Below are 27,297 nucleotides of genomic sequence, written 5' to 3'. Positions count from 1 at the left end.
ACCCCTGTGTGACGGCTAGTTACAGTTAAACCCATACTGTGACCCCGGAAGCAATAAACTTTACAGTATAAGAGCTAGCACAATCCCATTGTCCAGTCTCTTGGTTCTTGGCTCTTGCTTCATCGTTCAATGACCGAACAGACCAGACAACATTGCGCAGCACACAGGAAAGACCCCAGGTATGCATGAGCTTTAGGTGGGATGTTTAAGTATCATAAGTTATGGAGTTTACTACTACAAGCGGTTTTTAATTTTTTAATTTTTAGCAATGTAATGTTTGTCCAGGATTATAGCATCAATGTCTGCACACTTAGGGACCTATAATAAATATTTAAAAAATCATGTGCTGTAAAACTAATTTGTAAAAACACAACTGGATACAGTGTTTCCTCAAGGATTTTCTTCCTGCATCGGCTCACCAGTTTAAGGATACAAATACAGGTGGACACACATCTGCGACCCACTCACTGAAACAAATAACGCTAGACGTTGCTTATTAAAAGTCAACTTAAAAGTGAAAGTAAATGAGGCATATTATAGGCACATTGAGAAAAAAGGTACAAAAACTATTTGGAGCATGCTTTAATACTATTCTCGCACCATTTCTTTTCTCTACAGAGAACACAGTTTTTGTGGTTTCTGTGAGCGTGGGACCAAACACATAATGTACATTTCATGCAGCTCACATGCCAGGTCCATGATAACGTCTCACCTACCCTTGATTTGCTACAACATTGTTTGAATAGCAACCAGGTTGATGATGTTGTAAATAAGAAAAAGCACCTGATTAGCGTGTGGCTGCTTTTCTTGTGTAGGCTACAGTCAGTTTCTTCCAGGTTTTACCCAGCGCAGTTATTCAGCTTTGTGAAACTGATCTTTGTCGGTACAGAGATATAATTCAAATCAAAGAAAGACTGATGCAGATGTGAGTTAACATTAGCACATTATGTTTTATTAGTGCTTATTATACTATCTTCAAACCATACCAGACTTCTCTAGCATATGAAACCGGTGGAGTGTTACAACATAGGCCAATTTGCAAATCAATTCTTTCTGTAAATAAAGATTTGTGGACGGTTTATGTGAGGAATAATGCACTTATACCATGGTCTTTCAGCAAAGACTGAAATATAAGCAGGGGTCATTCATATTTTTGGGCAATTAGCCCTCAAAATAATAAGTACCAGACGTAAATCCCCATGTTAGCACGCAGGCGACACATGGTGATTGTTGGGAGACAGACAGATTTGTGTATTACAAAAACTTCACATATGCATGTTAATGTCCGCAGGAAGCTTCCATTGTTTTATAGACAACCAATAAAACAGCGGTAGAAATTGCAGCCTATAGGGCAACCCTGTATTACAAATGACCAATCAGAGGTCACACTGTATTTAGCACCCAAATTTGAATACATGCAAATGTACCTGTATAAAGTCACCGAACTCCAATGGTTCGATGGATACTTTTGTGTGAATCCTTCATGCTGGCTTCCTGCAATAAATACTTTCCTGACTCAAGACACAAACATCGGATTTGCTGCTTCCTGAGAAAACGGTCACTTTAATTATTTGGTAAAACTTTGTGTTACCAACATGATCATGCTCGCTGTGCACCTTTTAGAAATTGACTTGTGGGGCCGTGCACCCCAACTGCCTTGTTAACTTCCAGTGGAAGTGGAAGATTTCTTTCTCACTGAAAAGATGTTCAATTTTTGATCTTATTTTTGAGATGATGGTAGCAGTGCCTGGTGTGCTTAGAAACACAGTGGAGCCACAGCCAAAACACCGGACACATCCCCTTTCAAATTTGATGACAATATCACCAAAAATGAACATTCTGCATTGTTTCCTCTAAGCTATGTCTAGTCTAAGCTATGTCATAGTTTTAGGGTAATTTTATGAGAGTAATCTGAAAGCACTTCCTCATTGTGTAAATATAAATACTAATAACTTTGTGCAAAGATAATACTAATAACATTAGCTGAGATATTGGATTACTCTACCATCAATAAGGCGCTCCAAGTTCCCACCGCGTCCTATATCATCCACAAGCTCACAGAAAATAAATACAGGCAGATAAAACGTTATTTACGTTATAAGTTATTTACGAATTCTAATGGATAAATGGTTTTCAGCTCGCCTATCTCTCACCCTGGACTTCCCCTCTCCTTCTTGGGCTGTCTCCTGCTCTGTGTGCGATATGTTTACTTATTTCTTCTCCGCAGTTAATGATAACTTTACCTGTGATAAGTGTAGGTTAAATGCTAGGCTGACGAAGAAGATTGTTGAATTGGAACCTCACATCCGTACCTTATACGAAATTCGAGATAGTGAAAAGTTCATAGAATCCTTCTTGGTTCCGGATGCACAAGTTAGTCTGTCTCCAGGTAACACCCCGGCAGAGCCTTTGCCGCAAGGCGGGTGGATTACAGTTTGGGAACTTAAGCCACCAGTGCACCAACAACCCACTCACGTTTCCAACAGGTTCTCCCCCCTCAGCAACGCACCGGCTGTGAAACCTGTTGAAAAAACTCTGGTAATTGGCGACTCTATTTTAAGAAACGTGAATTTAGCGACACCAGCGACTATAGTGCAATGTATTCCTGGGGCTAGGGCGACCGTCATCGAGGCAAATTTAAAAGTGCTGGCTAAGGGTAATCGTAAATTTTCGAAAATTGTTATTCATGTCGGAGCTAACGATGTCCGATTGAAGCAATTGGAAATCACCAAAGATAATTTTTCATCGGTGTGTGATCTGTCAAAACGGATGTCTAAGTCAGTTATTTGCTCTGGTCCCATCCCCTCTCGGCGTGGTGATGAAATCTACAGCAGATTAACATCACTAAATCACTGGTTGTCTATTTGGTGCCCTGCAAACAGTGTTGGTTCATAGACAATTGGAATACCTTTTGGAGGAGGCCTGGTCTTTTGAGAGATGGTATTCACCCCTCGTGGGAGGGTGCTGCTCTTCTTTCTAGAAATGTATCGTATAGTCTCAGAAATTCAATTTCTTGACACACCAGAGCCAAGGCCAGGCAGCAGACTTTCTGTCTTACACAGATTTCTGCTTGTTCCCAAGAACTGCTGCCCAGGTTTCATACTATTGAGATAGTGTCTGTGCCCCAACCTAAATTAAGCCTTGCTAAAAAGCCCATCAAGGGTGTTTGTATGGCTAATCTAAAAAAATAAAAATCAGACCAACTCTTGGAAATGAATTAATTACCGATCATCAAATTGTTTAAATGTTTAAATGTTTAAAATCCTATGGCTTAAAACTGATGAATATATTGCCCTAAATGAATCCACCCCTCCCGGTTACAGTTATAGTCACGTTCCCTATCTGACAGGTCGTGGAAGAGGTGTTGCTGCTGTATATAATTCCAATCTCCTTGCTACTTTGAAATCTGGCTTTGATTTGAACTTTTTTGAAGTGCTTGTTCTCAGTTTTGCACATCCGGACAAAAAAGCAGTCAGTTTTGTCCTTGCAATTGTATACAGGCCATACAGTGGTTTCTTATTTGAGTTTGCCGATTTCCTTTCCAGCCTTGTTGTTAATTCAGATAAAGTTGTAATTGTAATTTCAATATTCACATGGATAGTGAAGGTGATCATCTCAGATCAGCATTCCTGTCTATCACTGAATCTATTGGCTTTGATCAACATATAGATCAGTCCACACATTCCCATAACCATACTCTCGATCTGGTCTTCACTTATGACACAGAAATAGCAAACATAGCAGTCATGCCTAATAATCCTGTCTTATCAGACCATTATTTAATTTTTACTTTTCAAATTTTACAAGTTTTTCATGTGTCACCAGATCCTACTTTCTACTTTAGCCGTAAGCTTTCCTCCAGGACTGCAAATGCTTTTATTAATGAGCTCCCAGACTTGTTTGTGCACTATGGGGATTTCCTTGGCTCCAGCCAAAATGCATACACAACTAGTATTAACTCAAATGATCAGCTGACTGACAACATAAATAACATACTTTGCAGAGCCCTGGATACTATCGCACCTCTTAAGAAAATAAAAGTTGGCCATAAGAAATTAGCACCTTGGTACAACGACCATACTCGTGCTCTCAAGCAACTTCACACCAACTTGAGCACAAATGGCGCTCTGCGAAATTGCAGGTATTCCTCCATGCCTGGAAAGATAGCCTACTAGCCCTCTCCACAGCACGTTCATCATATTTTTTTACCTTAATTGATGAAAAAAGAAACAATCCTAGGCACCTGTTTAAAACTGTTGCCAGATTGACTAAGAATCATGTTGACCCCTGTGTCTCAATATCGTTTAGTAGCAATGATTTCATGAATTTCTTTGATGACAAAATTATAAAAATCAGGGACAAGATTCAAAGTTCTTCTGCCACCCCTCCTATAGGGTCTGTCCTTCCATCCACTCAACACATAGATGCACAATCCTCGGAACGACTGATGGCCTATCTGAACTTTACTCCAATAGAGCTCATTGAATTTAATACCATAGTTAATTCTTCAAAATCTTCTACTTGTCTTCTAGACCCTATTCCAACAAAGCTTTTGAAAGAGCTACTACCAGTGATTGGAGCACCACTCCTACATATTGTCAATGCTTCTTTAGCATCTGGACACATACCACAGACTCTAAAACTTGGAGTCATCAAACCACTTCTTAAGAAGCCAAACTTAGATGTGAATGATTTGTCCAACTACAGGCCCATTTTGAACCTCCCGTTCCTGTCTAAAGTACTAGAAAATGTCATTTCAAAACAACTTTGTTCATTTCTGCACCCCAATCATATATTGGAAGTTTTTCAATCTGGTTTTAGACCCTTCCACAGCACTGAAACAGCCCTGGTCAAAGTACTCAATGACCTACCCCTCGCTTCTGACAGTGGCTGCATCTCTGTACTTATGCTTCTAGATTTAAGTGCAGCATTCGACACAGTTGATCACCTGATCCTGTTGGATAGACTTGAAAATCTTGAAAATTGTAGGCCTCCGTGGACAGACTCTTTCTTGGTTTAGATCATATCTATCAGATCGTTATCGATTTGTGCACTTTGACAATGACTCCTCTTATCAATCCAGGGTTAGATACGGAGTACCACAAGGATCTGTGCTTGGGCCCTTGCTTTTCTTTCTATATATGCTTTCCCTGGGACAAGTTATTCGCAAACATGGCATTAACTTCCACTGCTATGCTGACGACACACAGTTGTACCTATCAGTCAAACCTGAGGAAGTTGTCCAGCTGTCAAAAATGGAAGCTTGTCTTAAAGACATAAAGAAATGGATGAATCATAACTTTCTTTTGCTAAACTCAGATAGGACTGAGATAATGGTAGTGGGGCCCAAGTCCTTGAGATGGTGTTACAGATCTTGCGTTTGATGCACATATTAAAAACATCCTTCTCAGCTCATTCCCTGAGGATGGCACCCCACTGATTCTCCTTGGAGACTTCAACATCCACCTTGAAGCCTCCCAGGCTGCTGCCTTCCTACCGCTACTCCACTCCTTCGGCCTCTCCCTGCAACCCACAAGGCAGGCAATATCCTAGACCTTGTCTTTGTGAGGAACTGCTCAAGCTCCAATTTCACGGTTACCCCTCTGCACACACTTCCTCAGCCCGCCGTAACCTCCACTCCCTCTCACCATCTTCCTTTGCCACCACTGTCACCGCCTCACTCCCCCCTCTCGAATCCTTCTCCAAACTCCCCACTGACTCTGCATCTGCCACCCTCCTTTCAGCTCTCTCCTCCGCCTTTGACTCTCTCTGTCCCCGTCTCAAAGCCACCTCGCACATCCCACCCAGTCCTTGGATATCTGACACCCTCTCTCCCGCCAAGGCCAGCCTCAGCGCAGCGGAGAGGAAGTGGGGAAAATCCACAGACCCTTCAGACCTCACAATTTACCAGTCTCTCCTGGCGGCATTCTCTTCCGCTGTCACTGCCGCCAAAGCAAAATACTATCAAACACAAATTCAGAACTCCACTTCTAACCCCCGGAAACTGTTCTCTATTTTCTCCTCTCTCCTCAACGCACCGCCTCTTCCACCTCAGTCCTCCTTCGCTGCTGATGACTTTGCTGATTTTTTCGATGAGAAGGTCACAGACATCCGCAGTTCCTTTCCAACCACCGCCCCCCTCTCTGTGCCCTTCACCCCCTCTAGGCCCATCCCTTCCCTTTCCACTTTCTCCCCCCTTACAGACTCTGATGTTTCTCAACTCCTGCTCTCCCACCGCCCTACACCCTGTGCCCTTGACCCTATCCCCTCTTCTCCAGACTATCACACCTGACATTCTCCCATTTGTCACCTCCCTTGTCAACTCCTCCCTGTCTTCTGGCTGTTTTCCATCATCTTCCAAGAGGGCCCACATCACTCCGCTGCTAAAAAAAGCCTACTCTGGATCCCTCCATCATCCAGAACTACCGCCCGGTATCTCTTCTTCCTTTTCTTTCTAAAACCATAGAACGAGCCGCTTCTACTCAACTTTCTTCTTTCTTTTCTAACAACAACCTGCTAGACCCCCATCAGTCAGTCCTAGGCCTGCTTCTTTTTTCTCTTTACACTCGTTCCCTGTGATCACTGCACATCCTACCACTGTTCCCACCATCTGATACGCAGGTTTCAGCCTATATCTCTGCTTGCCTGAGTGACATCCAGAGCTGGATGGACAACCACCATCTAAAGCTCAACCCAGGCAAGACTGAAATGATACTCATCCCTGCTAATACCTCTCCTCATCTGGATTTCTCCATTTCCCTCAGGGATACCACACTCACGCCATCACCCAGTGCAAGAAACCTCGGCGTGGTGATGGACAGCAGACTGTCCCTCTCCGAGAACATTGCGGTGACCCGGTCATGTAGGTTCTTCCTATACAACATACGGAGAATCTGCCCCTTTCTCACCCCCTACTCGACTCAGCTCCTGGTCCAAGCGATGGTTCTGTCCCGCCTGGACTACTGCAGGCGGGACAGAACCATCTTGGCTGGCCTCCCAGCGTCCGCCATCAGACCACTCCAACATCCAGAATGCAGCAGCTCGTCTGGTCTTCAACCTTCCCAAATACTCACGTCACCCCCCTGCTTACTTCCCTCCATTGGCTGCCTGTCATGGCTTGCATCAAGTTCAAAACATTGGTGCTAGCCTTCCAAGCAGTTAAGGGGTCTTCCCCAGCTTACCTACAAAAAATCATCAGACCCTACACCCCTGCCAGACCTCTTCGTTCAGCCTCCACAGGCCGTTTGGCACCTCCCCGTCTCCGAACTTCCACCTCACGCTCACGACTACTGTCTGTTCTGGCTCCACGGTGGTGGAATGAACTCCCCGTTGAGGTCAGAACTGTAGAATCTCTCCCCACCTTCAAGCGCAAACTGAAGATGCACCTCTTCAAGCAGCACCTCTCCTCGTCCCTCCCTACCTCCCTGTGAACCTTAATTGTTGTGTTTCTGTGATTTACTTTTTTGTGTATCAGTCTTTTTAGTTGGCTAGGTAAGCAGTGTTTGGCTAGTTAAGTTTGGTCACTTTTGCTTTGTTGTTTGTTTATTTGTTTGTTTGTTTGTTTATCTTTGTTGTACAGGTAGCAGTTGAAATTGTACTTCCCTCTAGGGTCTTTCAGCGCACTTATCCCTGGTTATGGGTATGCACTTTGTTGTACGTCGCTCTGGATAAGACTGTCTGCCAAATGCCATTAATGTAATGTAATATAATGTAATGTAATGTAATGTAAAAATAAATAAAAAGAAAAGATAATTTATGATGACTCCATGTTTAGAACAGCACTTCCTATGTATTTTCCTAGTTATGGATGTGATGCCATGACTTGTGGAAGAACCTATGCACTTGTAAGTCGTTTTGGATTAAAAGCATCTGCCAAATGACTAAAATGTAAATGTAAATATAACAAGGAGATTTGAGCACATCAGCCCAGTGTTAGCTTCACTTCACTGGCTGCCTGTTAAGTTCCAAATAGATTACAAAATACTACTTCTGACTTTTAAAGCCTTACATGGGCTTGCCCCTCTGTATTTAAACAATTTACTTCATCCTTATACTCCCTTATACTCACGAATACTCCGTTCGCAGGGTGCAGGCCTCCTTGTTATTCCTAGACACTATCACCTTATTTAAAGCTAGGCTAAAAACGTATCTCTTTAGTCTGTCCTACAGTTGAGGGGCAGGAGTGGGTGGCTGGCATAAGCTATAGAGTTTCTGGTGGACTTGGTGGTCAGTGCTGTCAGTGGATCATTGTTGGTAGTGCTGTGTTAAGCATAACCAGTCATGGTCTGGTGGTGACCATCTCAAGCCTGCCCTCATGGCTGTGTTGGCCACTGCCTCTGTTTCCCTTAGCTACGCTGCCATAGCCTTATTCTGCCGGGGTTCTCCTTATCACACGTAGGTGCCGCTCCCTCCTGCTGTGATTGAACAATTACTATCTAACAATGTTACTTTCCTCTTCTCCCCACTCCCAGCACTTGCCCGGAGCGCTAGCCCAACTTCTCCGGCGCACCCCCTCCAGGCCCGGAGCTCCAGTCCAAGACCAGCCGTACAACTCCCTCCTGCCACTGCTGATTCAGCTGTAGCACCAAGCCTGTCCCCTTGCCTGACAGTGCCACCCATTGGTCCTCCTGCCATCCCTCAACCTCATCTGAGCTACAAGTTATTGGACATTTACGTACTTTTATCTTTTATTTAATCTGGTTTTCTGTTTAAAACCATTGTTTCTACAAACCGGTGTCAACCAGCGGCAGATGGGTTCCCCTACTGAGTCAGGTTCTGCTCAAGGTTTCTTCCTGTTTCCAGGGAGTTTTTCCTTGCCACTGTTGCCCTAGGCGTAGTCTTGGGGAATTGAATTGAATTGAATTGAATTGAATTGAATTGAATTGAATTGAATTGAATTGAATTGAATTGAATTGAATTGAATTGAATTGAATTGAATTGAATTGAATTGAATTGAACTGAACTGAACTGAACTGAACTGAACTGAACTGAACTGAACTGAACTGAACTGAACTGAACTGAACTGAACTGAACTGAATTGAAAATTCAATTTGGCCTTTTTTGGCACAGATACACCTGTCCGGAAACAAATTCAACCTATCCAACCCTATACTTTGGATGCTTTGAAGTTACATCCTTAATCAACTTTCCTTGAAAGAATTAGCTTTTGGTAACTTTGGTGGGTTCTGTTTATACAACAGTTCTAGTTATCTTAAATTCACACATCTTTACACACCTGTAACACCTCCATTACCTTAAATGGAAGAGTCTGATTGCAGTTACCAGTATAACCACTGCAATCTATTACTGCATGCATCCTTGATCAACTTAAACAAAATAATTAAACATGAAAATTAATTGTTTTGGTTTCACTCAAAATGCTACTTTACTTTTTAAATGTATGATTTGAAATGACATTTGTATACCCATCAATCCAATAAAGTAAATAAAATACACCATCTTTGTATATATTAGATATTATAAAATATATGATCTTTGTATATATTTGATATTGTATAGGAATATATACAGTCCCCTCCAAAAGTATTGAAACCACAAGGTCAATTCCTTTGTTTTTGCTACACAGATGTACATGAGATGACAGATCCAAATTTCAGCTTTTATTTCCTTGTATTTGTATCTAGATTTGTTAACCACTTTTTGTATGAGACCACCCAGTTTTAAGGTGAGAAAAAATATTGGGATATGTGACTGACAGGTGTTTTTTGCTGCCCAGATGTGTCCTGTTAAATTGATTGGTTAAACAATAAACAATTCTGAATGTCTAATCTTGGGTTTAGCCTTGGGTTTTTCCTGCGAAGACTGCATTTGTGTTAGAAAAGATAAACCAACAACAACTTGGAATGTCCTGAAAAAGAAACTGCTGGTGTACTGAGCAACAAAAATCGAACAAATCGACCAAGAAAAACAACAGCAGTTGATGACAGAAACATTGTGAGAGCTGTGAAGAAAAAACCCTAAACATTAGTCGATGACATCACAAACAATCTCCCCATGGCAGGGGTGAAGGTCGAAGAAGACTTAGTGAGCAGCAATATAGAGGCTATACCACAAGATGCAAACCACTCATCTGTAGTAAGAATCAGAAGACGAGATTAGACTTTTTTCAAAGAAGTACAGAGATGAGCCACAAAAGTTCTGGAACCAAGATTAACTTCTACCAAAGTGATGGAAAGGCCAAAGTGTGGAGAAAGAAAGGATCTGCTCATGATCCAAAACTTACAAGCTCATCTGTGAAGCACGGTGGAGGAAGTGTCATGGCTTGGGCTTACATGGGTGCTTCTGGGGTGGGCTCACTAATCTTTATTGATGATGTAACTCATGATGGTAGCAGCAGGATGAATTCAGAAGTCTACAAAAACATGTCTGCCAACTTACGGAGAAATGCATCAAAGGACATCATTAGGGGGAAGAAGTGGAAGGTTTTAGATTGGTCAAGCACCAGACCTTAACCCAACTGAGCATGCATTTCACCTCCCGAAGAGGAGATTGAAGGGAAAACCCCCCCGAAACCAACAACTGAAAGAGGCTGCTGTAAAAGCCTGGGAAAGCATCACAAAAGAAGAATGCAACAGTTTGGTGATGTCAATGGGTCGCAGACTTGATGCAGTTATTGCATGGAAGAAATATGCTACCAAATATTAAGTGTTATTTACTTTCATTTATGTAAATACTCTGTTCCAATACTTTTGCTCACCTAGAAATTTGGTGGTCTGATAGCCAAGGTGGTATATTCTAAGCAGTTTAACACATTTAGGCGTAAATACCAGGAAACAAAAGCTGAAATTCTGCACTCTTTTCTTGTGTTCATCTTCTCATCATAACCCTGTATTTATTATCATAAATGTATTCAGTGTATTGCAAAAACTAAATAATTGGCCTTGCTGTTCCAATACCTTTGGAAGGGACTCTATATACTATTAATTCCGTGAATGTTTACTGTACAAATTTGGAATTATGGGATCGCAAACGCCGCTCTATATGCCATTCAATTCAATACATACCACTATTTAAATTGTATTCAATAATTTAAATCAAATGACATAGAGAATGATAATGATACAGACAAATTATACATTTTAAATAATAGACCACTTTTCAGACAAAAACTTGATTGAGGCTGTCAGGAATTACTTGGATAGCCAGAGGCAAGCGAGACAGCCAAATTCTTACTGCATTTTAATGAATGCGCCAAAACAGAAAAAAACAAAAAAACATAGTTGCATATTATTTCATGTTTCTCAGGTTTTTTCTTCCTAGCAGACAATGCAGTTGAATTCTTGAATAGTAATACATTTATATATCTCAAATAGCAAACAAGGAAACAGATAAGTGTTTCATATTGAAATCCCATTCACAGAGAAAGAAAACAGTTGTCACAAATGAAAAATGATCAATGAACATAGAAAGAAATTGTCAATAATATTTTGAAATTAATGATTATTTTTGGGTTTCTTAATTGTCTGGGAAGTAATTGAACTTGATTGCCATTATGGCGGAATTTGGTACGCCATAATTCCACATTCCTACAGTGAAAATGCCCAGAATCAATGGGATGTATACTGGGGATGGTCCTCTTCTAGAACATAGTGGTGATTCCTTTGATTTAAATTATTTAATACAATTAAAATGTTGTCAAATTTGCCATCCTATAATTGCAAATTTGTACATTAAAAATTCAGAATCAATGACATATATAAATGGCATGCTACTTTTCAAACAGTGCCATGTATTGAATACAATTACCATTTTGGACGACTTTGCAATCCCATAATTCCAAATTTGTACAGTTAAAAAGCCACGCAATCAACACCATATCTTCCTGGCATGGTCTTGGGGCTTCTTGAACAGTTTGATTGAGTTTTAAAAATCGTCATGCATTAAACAGAATTACCCGTTTTGAGTATTCACGGTTATTATTTGTATTAACTTACTAGAAAAGCGAACAAAATAACCAAACGATATCATTTGGAGTAATTAACGTGCGAGTAGTGTAGTTTTCAGCGCGGATAGTCAAAACCCACCTTTTCAAACTCTACCTTAGTCCTCCCTCCTGATTTCCCCTGCCCCTCCTTTCTGATATCCCTATCCTTGTCTAACCCCCCCCCCCCCCCCCCCCCCAAAAAAATAAAAATAAAATAAATTTCACTTATGATGACAACTATGTTTAGAACAGCATTTCATGTGTATTTTGCTAGTTCTGGATGTGATGCTTTGACTTATGGTAGAACCGAGGCACTTGTAAGTCGCTTTGGATTAAAAGCGTCTGCCAAATGACTAAAATGTAAAATGTAAATGTAGTTTGACCAACGTTTTTCGAAGTGCGGATGGCATGACCGCAGTCAATATCCACTCGGGAGTAAATTCTTGGGTGCCACCCACCCCTTATTTAAGAGCCAATATCTCTTGAATGACAAATCCAATGAGGCTAATATTTTGGATTCTGTTTATTGAATATATAAAGAACATTTACACAAAGCTTGAGCAGTATTAGGGTGGTCAACTCCCACAATGTCTTTTTTTTCCCCAAGGAATGACACAATAGTATCTCTTTAAATAACGTTACCCATGTTGGGTCAACTCATACTTGCCCAAGCTTGCATACAATGGACGATTCTCACGGGCAGCTACTACTATTAGGTTAGCTGGTTAGCCAACAACAGGTAGCTACCTAACGACGTGAGATTCTATTTTCCAATGACAGGTTCCCTGTATATAGTACTAGCTATGAGCTACTCGTTAGCTAACCAAATAGCTAGCCTAGTGAACGCTAACGCTTAAAAACAACAGTTCGGATGCAAGTAGCTTGTTGTCAAACCTCACAAGGTTGGCTATTTAAGTTATGACGCGTATCTATGTAATGTCATGAGCGAACGTAGGTTAGCTAACTTATAGCTAAATGGTTTGTAGCTAGCTAGCTAACTAGTACGATAATTGTGCATGGGTAGCTATCTAGACTAATGCTAGTCAACTCGGTGGACTACACTTTTTGCTTTTGGTCGAGGTGCAATTCTGATCAGACATGAGTTGGAGAATTGACTAAGCTAGAGCTAGCTAACTATCAAACAAATGTTGTGTGGACGCAAAGCGTGGAGTCAGCCCCTGACATTACTAGCTCGCAAGCAATCACGTTACCGAAGTCACAATACACAACGTAACAAAAAACGAATATATAGCTTACTGTTAAAGAAGCTAACAGGAACTTCTAGCTAACGTTGGCATACCTATTCAGTCGCAGAGTACAAGGCCAAGACACCGGGCTGAATTTGTTTAGTGAAGAGTCTTCTGCTCTCTTCTCATGCCTGTCGCGGCATACGGCTGCACGTTTTTTTTTCTTCGGGATGAATGCTAAATATATATATTATATTACATCCAGCTTATAATGACGGTCACCCCAACAATTCTTTGGTATTTTTATACGGCCATAAATATATTGCGGCTAGCTAGCTAGCCATTTTATTCAAGCCAGTTTTATCCCCTTCTAGCAGCCATAATCATTCCAGTACGCGATGGTAGGTAACGTACTAGCTAGGCTAGCTAACTGAACTAGTAGGATAGAGCTTAGACTAGCTAACTCTGGAGCATTTGGGTGACGTTGGGTACCAGGAGGCGGGGGCACATCGCTATGGAAGTTGCATCCATAGACATTGACGCTCTATGGTTGCATCCCTCGTCGTTCAAGTGGTTTATGGAAGCAAAGCCTTCCTAAAATACAGTTGTTGTACATTTAATCTTTATTTATTTTTTAATAATATTAGCTTCATATCCGGGGTGTGGTTCGCAAAGTTGAATTCTGTTTGTTTCTATCCAAGCTGTTTAGCTCTTGTCATTTAAATAGCCTGAATGAAACAAACAATAACAAATGAGTTAATTTTAAACGCTGATAGCCTGACAAAACAGGCATTATGCGCTGCCTGCATATTTGTTTTGAACGCCCAGTTTAATTATAGCTATTTTAACCTGACACTAAACTGTACCTTGCGGATTGCAACATTTTCAAGTTTATCATGAAAGGAAATATTAGCCGTGTAGAGAAACATATTGGGCAAGCTCAGGCGTTTTGTGGTATTTAATGCCATGATAAAATGCATGGACATGGACATCTATTGTCAATTGTCTATTTTTAATAGTGTGATGATGCAGAATTCTGTAATTAGATCGTCTTGGCGGTAAAATGTGAACGGCCCGTGGGTGGACAGTGCATAGAACTGTAAAAATAATAGCCACACATCTGCACATTGTATGGCATTAAAATTCAGTTCTACATTCAAATGCCAAAATACACTCCAAAACTCTATGTGAGCTATATCTTAAAGTGCAAAAATCAGTCCAGGTCAGTTTGGAGAAAAGAAAAAAAAAAGATGTTCTGAAAATTTGTTACATGCCATCTGGCTGCTACTCTGTCTCTGTTATGCTCCACCAGGTTAGAAAGTAACCAACTGTTTGAAAATGCATAGCTCTGGCAGAATGCTTACACCCACAGAGAAGAGGAGTGTTGTTATTGGGCCAGAATGCAGTTCAGCATGGAAGTGGCAGCCCTGATAGGAGACCTGCTCGCGTCCCAGGTGCCAGGCTGGGTGAGAAATACGGTTCTAGCTGCCCAGAAAATGGCATCATGGATGATGGATGGGGAGGGGTCCCTTTCGACAATAGGGCTTTGCCAGGAGGATAACGTGATTAAAGGGGAAGTTCCAGTCCCACTGGGACAGGTACAGTTGTGGTCAAAAGTTGATATGCACTTGTAAAGAACATGCATATCATGGCAGTCTTGAGTTTCCAATGATTTCTACAATTCTTATTTTTCTGTGATGGAACAATTGGAACACATACGTCTTTGCCACAAAAAACATTCACGCATTTTGCTTCGAACCCAGGACCTCCTTGCTGTGAGGCGGCAGTGCTACCCACTGCACCATCCGTGCCGCCCATTTTGCTTGTTTAATGCATTTATTATAATATGACAAAATATTATTATTAAAATATGACAGAATCTGCTGGGTCAAAAATATACATACAGCAACTTGATTGATCAATTTTGATGAGGTAGAAAGTTGTGTCAATCAAATTTGCTTTGTGGCATGGCCTCTTAACTTCTTGTGAGTTATTTGATTGACTACAGCTGGTGACTTTGCTGAGCAGATTTAAATAGAGTTCGTTTGATGCACTCATTAGACTCAGCCACAAACGCAACAATGGGAAAGTCCAAGGAAAGAAAAAGCAAATCATTGACTTGAACAAGTCAGGAAAGTCACTTGGAGCCATTTCAAAGTAGCTACAGGTCCTGACTCACAAACAACTGTACAAACAATTGTTTGTGAGTATAAAGTGCATGGCATAGTTCTGTCACTGACACGAACAGGAAGAAAACACCTGCTGCTGAGGGAAAATTGGTTAGGATGGTCAAAAGTCAACCAAGAACCACCAAAAAGCAGATCTGCGATGAATTAGAAGCTGATGGAACACAGGTGTCAGTGTCAGGAGGCCTTTTCTGTGGTCAGATGAAGCAAAAATTTAGCTATTTGGCTACACTCACCAGAAATATGTTTGGAGGAGACAAGGTGAGGCCTTGACCCCAAGAACACCATACCTACCGCCAAGCATGGTGGTGGTAGTATTATGCTCTGGGCCTGTTTTGCTGCAAATTCTTCAGGAAAACCTAAAATCATCAGCTAGAAGGTTGGGTCTTGGACGCAGTTGGGTGTTCCAACAGGACAATGACCCCAAACACATATCAAAAGTGGTAAGTAAATGGTGAACTCAGGCTTGAATTAAGGTTTTACAATGGCCTTCCCAAAGTGTCAGAAAACCAACAAATTTAGTTGAACTGCACCAATTCTGTCAAGAGGAGTGGTCAAAGTTTCAACCAGAAGCCTACCAGATGCTTATGGATGGCTACCAAAAGCGCATTGCTGTCTGTATATTTCTGACACAGTAGATTTGGTCACATTTTAAATAATAAATAAATTCAGAAAATAACCAAAATTCCTGAATGTTTTTTGTGACAAAGAAGTATGTGCTTTAATCATTCCATCACAGAAAAATTTGAGTTGTAGAAATTATTGGAAACTGCCATGACATACATGTTTTTTATAAGTGTATGTAAACTTTTGACCAAAACTGAACATCCACTTCCCTACCGATGTCACAGTAACTTCTGTAGGATTCAGAGTGTTCAGTATGTCATCACTGACAGCCAGAATCAGGTTGCTTTCTGATAGGAGCAGTGTTCCATGATAGGGGCAAGGGTGCTGTCCACTACTCCCTGAGAATATGGCCTATCATCATCGCTGGGACCTGATGTACTAGTATTATCCTTTACATGCTTCACAGAAACTTTGCATGACGTCTAACACTCCTTACTGCATTCCGGTATTTATGTTTTTATTGTCTTATTTTCTCTGAATGTCACCACCAACACCACCATGCCCAGCCATGTCCATTGGGAAATGTACATGTACATGTACAGGGCGGCCTGTAGCATAGTGGTTAGGCACATGGCAGACACTCTTATCCAGAGTGACGTACAGTTGATTAGACTAATGCATTAACCCTGAATTGCTCCAGGGGAGGATTGTCTCCTGATTAGTCTAATCAACTGTATGTCGCTCTGGATAAGAGCGTCTGCCAAATGCCATTAATGTAATGTAATGGGAAACAGATCCTGACAATTGTTTGAATAATGCTCTTTTTGCGTATGGGGTATAATCATTTATGTAATGAATATTGTAGTGTATTGCACCCTCCAGAGGGTGATTAGAGAGATGACAAATGAAATAATGTTAATGTTAACCAAATTAGGTGAATAATGCATTTAGGATCAGTAGAGCCCATTTTCTCTTCTTTTGAGGTAAGGGTTGCCTCACCACCAATTCAAAATGGGGGACTGATGGGTTCAGGATGGTTCTCTATGCATAGTTAAGTATGCACATAATGTTGACAAACAAAACCTATGTCATCCTACCAGAACGAGATAGGACCTCACAGATAAGATGGACATGTGCACCAAAACGTAAATTGATGTGTTACAGCGCCACCATCTGACCCTCAGGTGTAATTGCGATAGTGGGGTAGGATAGGAACATATCGATAGTGGGGTAGGATAGGAACATATCGCTGCCCTTAACATCTTAGGGAATAATAATAATGATAAATAAGAAACAAAAACAATATGGTTCCAGCACTTCATGCTTTGACCACTAATAATATAACCGCAAGCTGTAATTAACATTACATTACATTAATGGCATTTGGCAGACGCTCTTATCCAGAGCGACGTACAACAAAGTGCATACCCATAACCAGGGATAAGTGCACTGAAAGAGCCTAGAGGGAAATACAATTTCAACTGCTACCTGTACAACAAAGATAAGGACCAGGGCCTATTTGAATTATTATTATTATTATTTTTTTTTTACACGAACAAATAAACAAAGCAAAAGTGACCAAACTTAACTATCCAAACACTGCTTACCTAGCCAACTAAAAATACTGATACACAAAGTAAATCACAAAGACAACAATTAAGGTTCACAGGGAGATAGGGAGGGACGGGGAGAGGTGCTGCTTGAAGAGGTGCGTCTTCAGTTTGCGCTTGAAGGTGGGGAGAGATTCTACAGTTAACAGGGTCCAAGCACCATGTGACAATTATTCATTTCCAAGCTGTAAAGACACATATTGGATGAATCAGAATGGCTGGTGATGTTGATTCTTGTGGAAAAGTTTTTTCCATTAACCACAGCAAATGATACATTCTTTGAATACCTGCATATCTGCTATAACACTTTGAGCACTTTGAGCTGCAGTCTGCATGCAAGCTATTATTATAACGCCCCCTAATGGCCGACTGATTCCAAGTTTATACAGGACTACCAAGTCCATAGGTCAATATACACCATGAAGTTTCATGAAGATTGGCCGCTGATTGATTGCTGATATCTCATTGGCTGATGGCTATATGATTGGCTATGTTTTTTTAAGATATATTTTCATTGGACATTCAGGTAGCAACTGTCAAAGGGATTGTGTCTGCACCAGTTGGTCAAATGCTTGAAGTTATATAGGCATTTGTTTTTGTTGGTTATACCAACGTGCTTAGACCCTGAAATATGTATAATTGCAAGTGGTAATTAATGGGGTCCAAGCAGCATGCAGCAATAATGGATTTTGAAGCTGTAAAAACAGATGTTAGATGAATGGTTAAAAAAAGCGTGAAAATGTGACATGGTATCCTGGAGCATACGAGTTGATTAATTACTTGCCATTACTAAGGCTGTCATGTGCCCACAGACAACTGATTGGTTTATCCATTATCTGAACCCGCTTATCCTGAACAGGGTTGCATGGAGCCATATATGTTTGCAATGGTGATATTGTAGCTATTAATGGAGGCAATTCCTGAGGTTCAGAATCTGTTAGGTGAGTTTCTTGTATGAGGCATATGTCTGCCTGTAATTAGGTAAGGTGATTTTGAATTTTGAATTTCTTTACCTGGCGGCACGGATGGTGCAGTGGGTAGCACTGCCGCCTCACAGCAAGGAGGTCCTGGGTTCGATTCCCTTTCGGCCGGGGCCTCTCTGTGTGGAGTTTGCATGTTCTCCCTGTGTTCGTCTGGGTTTCCTCCGGGTACTCCGGTTTCCTCCCACAGTCCAAAGACATGCAGGTTAGGCTGAGTCTAAATTGCCCGTAGGTAAGTGAATGGAGTGTGTGCCCTGCGATGGACTGGCGACCTGTCCAGGGTGTATTCCTGCCTTTCGCCCAATGTATGCTGGGATAGGCTCCAGCCCCCTGCGACCCTGTTCAGGATAAGCGGGTTCAGATAATGGATGGATGGATGGATGGAATTTCTTTACCGGCGGCACGGATGGTGCAGTGGGTAGCACTGCCGCCTCACAGCAAGGAGGTCCTGGGTTCGAATCCCCGTCGGCCGGGGCCTCTCTGTGCGGAGTTTGCATGTTCTCCCCGTGTCTGTGTGGGTTTCCTCCGGGTACTCCGGTTTCCTCCCACAGTCCAAAGACATGCAGGTTAGGCTGATTGGAGAGTCTAAATTGCCTGTAGGAGTGAGTGGAGTGAGTGGAGTGAGTGGAGTGAGTGAGCCCTGTGATGGACTGGCAACCTGTCCAGGGTGTATTCCTGCCTTTCACCCAATGTATGCTGGGATAGGCTCCAGCCCCCCTGAAACCCTGTTGAGGATAAGCGGGTTCAGATAATGGATGGATGGATGGAATTTCTTTACCTGTGAACTAATCCCATGGATGTTCCAGTTTATGAATTTGATTGACACATTTTAGGTGGGTTAAGGTCTGTTTTCTTGAAGAGATTGAATGAGTTTCTCCATTTTCTTACAGTTTCTTACAGGTACAGAGAGAAACATCAAACACTGATAGAGAATCAAGCATAGAGTGTGAGAGTGGGAGAGAGGTGAGTGAAAAAGTGCTGTGTGTTCATGTGAGAGAGAGTGAAAATGAATAATAATAATAACGATAAACTTTATTTATATAACATACATAAAATGTAGCTCAAAGTGCTTTACATTAAGCCAGTTACAAAGAATTACAGAGCAACACAAAAATAATGAACACTGTGGAAATATATACACATAACAAACAAACAAGACAAACACTTTGGGCCCTTTCCCCTGTGCCTCCTTCAAGTGAGACAACACTGATTGTGGGAATATATACCGTAATTTGTTAAAATCTCACAGCAGAGTTCTGAATTAATTGTAGTTTTTCAATTAACCGGTAAAAAGCTTTGCAATAGTCCAGCCTACTTGAAATAAAAGCATGGACTAACTTCTCCAAATCCGGACTTGATAAAAATGGCCCTACCTTGGCAATGTTTCTCAGGTGGAAACTTAGATCACAGTCTAAAATTACGCCCAGGCTTGTTACTTCTGATTTAATCTGGGGAGTCAAATGTCCTAGCCTGTTATAAAGTGCATCCCTATTGACTTTGAGGCCAACTAGAAATATCTGTTTTATCTTCATTTAACAAAAAAAAAAAAATGTTACTTGCAGACATGTAGTCAGGCAACATAATCGATTTGGATCATTTGGCTCAACTGCAATATATAGTTGTGTGTCATCAGCATAGCTGTGGAAATTAACATTGCGTTCTCTGATGACATGACCAAAAGGAAGCATATATAATGAAAAAGAAGGAAGGACCAAGGCAGCTCCCTTGTGCAACAGTTTAGATAATTAACTATCTTAGTTAGAGCGGTCTCTGTACTGTGATTAGATCTAAAACCTGACTGGAACTTCTCTAAAGTACTGCTTTCATTCAGAAAGATGTAGTTGCTTAGGACACTAGAATCTAAATTAGATTTTTTCTTCAAAAGAGAAGAAAAATTCCAGTCTCCAGTCAGTCAGTCCAGTCCAGTCAGTCTTGTTGACTATCTTAAGAGCAGTTGTGGAGACACTCTTTAAAACATTTTTCAAAAATGTGGTAGGAACTTGGTGAATATGATATGTTGAAGGTTTACTCTGTGCTACAATTTTACAGAGCTCTGCCTCAGAAATTCTTGTAAAGCTTCTAATCGTGGCTGGCTTGTTACAGGGCAGATCATCTAAGTTGCTAGTGTTTCTAACAATACCAGCTCTAATCGTTGTTACTTTATTTACAAGATTAGTAAATTCCTCACACTTTGAGGTTGAAGCTTGGCCTGAGATTGAATAATTGATCAATACTTGAAAACAGTACCCTAGAGTTGCTGCCATTCTAATGATCTTTGAAAAGTGGGCTCTTCTCTCACCATTATTAAAGTTAGTAATGCGCCCCTTTCTCACCCCCTACTGTCCTGCCTGGACTACTGCAACTCCCTCTTGGCTAGCCAGCGTCCGCCATCAGACCCCTCCAACTTATCCAGAATGCAGCAGCTCGTCTGTTCTTCAACCCTCCCAAACACTCACATGTCACCCCCCTGCTTACCTCCCTCATGCCTGTCATGGCTCGCATTAAATTCAAAACATTCTAGGGCCGCGGTGGCGCAACAGGCTAAGATGCAGCAGACTTGCGGTTGCAGTTCGCTGCCGTTGCACACGGGTTTGATTCCTGGTCCTGCCAAAAGCCAAGTTTGGTCGGCTCATGTGGAGTGGCATTAATTGGCTCGCCGCTCCAGAGCATTAGAGAGATGTGATGTGTGGACGGTGTATCTAACACTTCGAATTGAATTAGAGGAGGGTATATTTGGCTACATGGGAGAAAAAAGGGAAAAAAAATAAAAATTCTAAACATTGGTGCTAGCCTTCCAAGCAGTTAAGGGGTCAGCTCCAGCTTACCTCCAAAAAATCATCAGACCCTACACCCCTGCCAGACCTCTTCGTTTGACCACCACAGGCCGCTTGGCGCCTCCCCCTCCGAACTTCCACCTCCCGTTCACGACTACTTTCTGTTCTGGCTCCACGGTGGTGGTGGAATGAACTCCCCGTGGAGGTCAGAACAGTAGAATCTCTTGGCATCTTCAAGCGCAGACTGAAGACGCACCTCTTCAAGCTGCACCATTCCCTGTCCCTCCCTACCTCTCTGTAAACCTTAATTGTCTTTACCTGTGATATCTACTTGTGTATTAGGTTATTTTTATTTGGCTAGGTAAGCATTGTTTGGCTAGGTAAGCGGTTCATGCATTTGTGTGTTGTGGTACGACGATTAAAAATAATAATAATAATAATAAATGTAAAGAAATTCCGATGATCAAATAGGCCCTGGTCCTCATCTTCGTTGTGCAAGTAGCAGCTGAAATTATACTTCCCTCTAGGGTCTTTCAGCGCACTTATCCCTGGTATGGGTATGCACTTTGTACTTTGTTGTACGTCGCTCTGGATAAGAGCGTCTGCCAAATGCCATTAATGTAAATGTAATGTAATGCATTCCTTGAGGCTGCTGCAATGAATCTCTAACCGCTTCAGCTCACGGATCGTGTTATTTATCCATGGTGTCACTATCACAGGGCTTCTTTTTAGTCTTGACTGGGGCGACTTTGTTCAACATGTTACTTAAATTGCTATTAAAGGCATCAACCATTTCATTTATTGATCAGTTCTCAGGACATAGATCAGAGGATTTCACAGGCTCTGAAAACTTTTCAGCGCGTCCACCAAGTCGGCACAAGCAAAGACGACAGCCCCTGTGCGATTGTTGCGAAGTTCGAATGAATGAGAGGAAAAAAAGTTCGTATTGCAGATAACACTAAACGCTACCTGTAGTGGAATGGGCTGTCTACATAGTGTTATGTTAGGAGGTTAGGGTGTTAGTGTGGTCATTGCAAGCCTTAACATATTTCAGAAAAGCCACGGTGTGGTGTTGCAGTCTCAAAATAAATGTCCGGCAATGTACAGTTTATCCACCACAAGGGAGACAAGCTTGCCCTGATCTCTATGTTTTTTTAATATTGGCCACAGTATTTTGCGGTGCTCATTTATTTCCCGAGGGAACTGATCATTGAGACCAACCAGTGTCCCCCTCAGTTCCCGTCCTTTGCTTTTCACCAATTCCTTTTGCTTGTCGTGTTTGAATTTTGCAACAATGGCACGGGGGCCGTGGTCTTTCCGTGTCCTGACCCGGTGGACGCACTGAAAAGTTTTGTTGTGCACCATGTCTGGTTGGACAGTTCTTGCTGCAATTAAAGCTTCTGGATTGTCCGGTGTACTTTCTAGAATCCTTGAGAATATTATATTATCACGCATACTTATCACACTGGTTTGTATGTTGATGATGGTTTCTTTGAGTGTTTTATTTCTCTCTCAAGACATAATCCATCTGGCCGGACAGGGTTTTTACTGTTGTTTGGAGCTCATTGTTTTGTTTTTGGAGATAGCTTGCACCATGTCAATCTCATGGTGAGTGACGTCATGGCTAGCACATAGCTCTTTTATCTCCTGAGGTAGTAAATCAAGGAAATCTAGTTTCTTATTAATGGAAGCGAGTACACTGACCTCGATTTCGGTCGAGATAAGATCATCTGTGCTGGTGGAGGAGGAGTCAGCCTTCTTTCTCTTTGACGGATTGGTGGTTTCTATTGGAAGTGAGTATCATCTTCCATTATGTCCCAATAAAAGTAACCGTCAATTAATTTCTCCAGGAACTCCACATTGAGAATTTATGTTTTAATCTGACTGGCAAATAGCAGAGGTTTCTTTATGATCGATTATAATCGTTTAGTTTTTCTCTGACACTTTGTTGTACGTCGCTCTGGATAAGAGCGTCTGCCAAATGCCAATAATGTAATGTAATGTAATGATACAGGATGGCTTGTCTGTCTAGCAGGGGTGCGCTGCCATGTTGAATTTCCCTCCGCAATTCGCATTCTCAGAGCTCACACATGCTCAGAGATTGTCACACTTCAGTAATATTTGAAAGTAGTAGTAGCTAGATTATCTCCGTATTTCAGAGCTAAATATCTCCATCTAAAATAAAGTTTCTGATAAAGACTTATGTCTGAAATATGCGCAAAACAGACTATTCCAAAAAGGTTCACATATTTTTAAACATTACTGTATTACATAATTACTCATATTGGTTGAACTATACTTTTAAGATTAATGTACAGTCCCCTCCAAAAGTATTGCAACTTTGGTATTTACACTTGTGTTAAACTACTTGGAGCATAGCACCTTTGGGATCAGACTACCCAATTTTTTAATGAAAGTAAATAGCACTTAATATTTGGTAGCATATCCCTTGCTTGCAATAACTGCATCAAGCCTACAACCCATTGACATCACCAAACTGTTGCATTCTTCTTTTGTGATGCTTTTCCAGCCTTTTACTGCAACCTCTTTCAGTTGTTGCTTGTTTTGGGAGGTTTTTCCCTTCAATCTCCGCTTCAGGAGGAGAAATGCATGCTCAATTAGGTTAAGATCTGGTGATTGACTTAGTCTACAACCTTCCACTTTTTCTCCCTAATGACGTCCTTCGTTGTGTTGGCAATGTGTTCTGGGTTATTGCTGCATGTTGAAGTTCCTCCCAATTAGTTTGGACGTATTTCTCTGTAATTTGGTAGACAGAATGTTTTTTGTAGACTTCTGGCTTCATCCTGCTGCTACCGTCATGAGTTACTTCATCAATAAAGATTAGTGAGCCCACTCCAAAAGCAGCCATACAAGCCCAAGCCATGACACTTCCTCCACCGTGCTTCACAGATGAAATTGTATGTTTTGGATCATGAGCAGATCCCTTCTTTCTGTAGACTTTGGACTTTCCATCACTTTGGTAGAGGTTAATCTTGGTCTCATCAGTCCATAAAACTTTGTTCCAGAACTTTTGTGGCTCATATCTGTACTTCTTTGCTAACTGTAATCTTGCCCTCTGATTTTTACTACTGATAAGTGGTTTAGGTCTTGTGCTATAGCCTCTATATAAGTAAGATACCTTCACCCCTGCCCTGTGGAGATTCTTTGTGATGTCGCAAACTGATGTTTTGGGGTTTTTCTTCACAGCTCTCACAATGTTTCTGTCAACTGCTGCTTGGTCGCCCTGTTTGATGTCTGTTGCTCAGTGTGCCAGCGGTTTCTTTTCCAAGTCGTTGTACAAGCTATCCCCAATGCTTGTGCAATGGCTCTGGTCGACTTCCTCTCTTTTCTAAACTTTAAAATGGCCTGCTTTTCTCCCGGAGACAGCTCTCTGGTCTTCATGTTGGTTCATCTTTTCTAACACAGATGCAGTCTTCACAGGCAAAGCCAAAGGCTAAAACCAAGAGTAGACATTCAGTACTATTTATTGTTCAATAAATCAATCTAACAGGACACATCTGTGCAACAAGAAACACCTGTCACATATTCCAATACGTTTGTTCACCCAAAAATTGGGTGGCCTGATTCAATCGGTGATATGGTTGTTTAACAAATCTAGATACAAATACCAGGAAATAAAAGCTGAAATAAGGATGTGATCTCATGTACATTTTTCATCCTCAAACTCAATTGGCTTCAGTGTATAGCAAACACAAAGGAATTGACCTTGCTGATCCAATACTTTTGGAGGGGATTGTATATTGTGGCTTTCTATGTACACTCACTGAGCACGTTATTAGGAACATTTTTTACTGTATTACACCTACAGTACTGTGCAAAAGTTTTAGGGAGGTGTGAAAAAATGCTGTAAAGTAAAAACGCTTTCAAAAATAGAAAAAATGTATTTTTAATCAATTAACAAAATGCAAAGCGAGTGAACAGAAGAAACATCTAAATCAATATTTTGTATGACCACCCTTTGCCTTCAAACCAGCATCAATTCTTCTAGGTACACTTGCACAAAGTCAGGGATTTTGTAGTCAGGTGTGTGATTAACCAATTATACCAAACAGGAGCTAATGATCCTCAATTTAATATGTAGGTTGAAACACAATCATTAACTGAAACGGAAACAGCTGTGTAGATGAGGAACTGGGTAAGGAACAGCCAAACTCTGCTTCCAAGGTGAGGTTGCTGAAGACAGTTTAATGTCAGAAGTCATACACCATGGCAAGACTGAGCACAGCAACAAGACACAAGGTAGTTATACTGAATCAGCAAGGTCTCTCCCAGGCAGAAATTTCAAGGCAGAAATTTCAGGGGTTTCCAGATGTGCTGTCCAAGCTCTGTTGAAGAAATGGGCAAAGAAATGGGCAAAGTTGAGGACCGTAGACGCAGTGGTCAGCCAAGGAAACTTAGTGCAGCAAATGAAAGACACATCATGCTTACTTCCCTTCACAATCGGAAGATGTGCCATCAGCTCAGAATTAGCAGAAACCAGTGGGACCCAGGTACATCCATCTACTGTGCGTAGAAGTCTGATCGGAAGTGGTCTTCATGGAAGAATTGCGGCCAAAAAGCCATATCTCTGACATGGAAACAAGGACAAGTGATTCAACTATGCACAAAAACACAGGTGTCTGCAGGCAACAGTGAGGCATGGTGGAGGTTCCTTGCAAATTTGGGGCTGAATTTCTGCAAATGGAGTTGGGGATTTGGTCAGAATTAATCGTCTCCTCAATGCTGAGAAGTACAGGCAGATACTTATCCATCGTGCAATACCATCAGGGAAGCATCTCATTGGCCCCCCAATTTATTCTGCAGCAGGACAACGACCCTAAACATAAAACCAATGTCATTAACTATTTTCAGCATAAAGAAGAACAAAGAGTCCTGGAAGTGATGGTATAGCCCCCAAAGAGCCCTGATCTCAACATCATTGAGTCTGTTTGGGATTACATGAAGAGACATAAGCATTTGAGGCTGCCTAATCCACAGAAGAACTGTGGCTAGTTCTCCAAGATGTTTGGAACAACCTACCTGCCGAGTTCCTCCAAAAACTGTGTGCAAGTATACCTAGAAGAATTGATGCTGTTTTGAAGGCAAAGGGTGGTCACACCAAATATTGATTTGATTTCGAATTTTCTTCTATTCATTCACTTCTTCTGTTCATGCATTTTGTTAATTTTTAACTATTAACATTTATATTTTTGAAAGCATTCTTATTTTACAGCATTTTTTCACACCTTTTGCATTATCATGCGATTATCTAATCAGCCAATTGCGTGGCAGCAGTGCAATGCATGCAATGCATATGGGTCAGGAGCTTCAGTTAATGTTAATGTAATAAAGAAAAAAATGATCTAAGTGACTTTGACCATGGAATGATTGTTGGTAGCACACAGGGTGGTTTGAATATCTCAGAAACTGCTGATTCGCCGGGATTTTCATACGCACTAATCTCTAGAGTTTGCAAAGAATGGTGCAAAAAACAAAAAAACAAAAAATCCTGTGAACAGCAGTTCTGCAGACAGAAACGCCTTGTTAATGAGACAGCCAGACTGGTCAAAGCTGACAGGAAGGTGACAGTAACGTAAAAATGCTATGGCTATGCCTGGAAAGTTTTCTCTGGGGTAGCTGTGGACTATCCTTTGAGAAGCAAGGTGAAGCCATGAAATGTGGATGTCTTTGGTGGAGATACACGAAAAGCTGGGGTCTTTCCTGTGTGCTGCGCGATGTTGGCTGGTCCGTTCGGTCTTTGGAGTTCTGGTTGCTGGTTCCAAAAGTTTGTCTTACTGTTCAAAAAGTTGTCCTCTGCAGTTTCTAGTGGTGAGCTGATGCAGCAATGTGCATGCGCCAGGTTCCACTTTGGTTAAAATAGGCCTATGGACTTAATTAGCTATGTCTACACTGTGGGGAGTTTGGCCACTGTCCAAGCAGGAGGGTGAGACGTAGTTGGAGAGAGTCCAAAGAGAATGGCAAAAGAGAGTGGCGAAGGGCCCAAGAGAGTGGACAATGCAATTGTCCTAGCTCTTATAATGTTAAGTTT

At 41.4% G+C, this 27,297-nt stretch overlaps 1 protein-coding gene across 5 annotated transcripts in view; it reads right to left on the bottom strand.

Moving 5' to 3' along the window:
- The window catches only part of LOC133116733 (protein FAM135A-like), a 120,606-nt gene extending 107,033 nt beyond the window's left edge, over positions 1-13,573 (bottom strand). For 3 of the 5 annotated variants that reach the window (XM_061226637.1, XM_061226646.1, XM_061226656.1), the window contains exon 1: positions 13,245-13,571. The gene's annotated coding sequence lies outside the window, so the exon portion shown is untranslated. Of the gene's footprint in view, positions 1-13,244 lie in introns of all 5 variants that reach the window. The other 2 variants (XR_009705901.1, XR_009705900.1) reach the window with 2 other exon arrangements.
- Between the last annotated feature and the right edge of the window lie 13,724 nt (positions 13,574-27,297).

The sequence above is a fragment of the Conger conger genome, chromosome 2 (assembly GCF_963514075.1).
Source record: "Conger conger chromosome 2, fConCon1.1, whole genome shotgun sequence".
NCBI lineage: Eukaryota > Metazoa > Chordata > Actinopteri > Anguilliformes > Congridae > Conger > Conger conger.
Note: the sequence above shows the minus strand (reverse complement) of the source record. Positions and strands in the feature narration are given on the sequence as shown.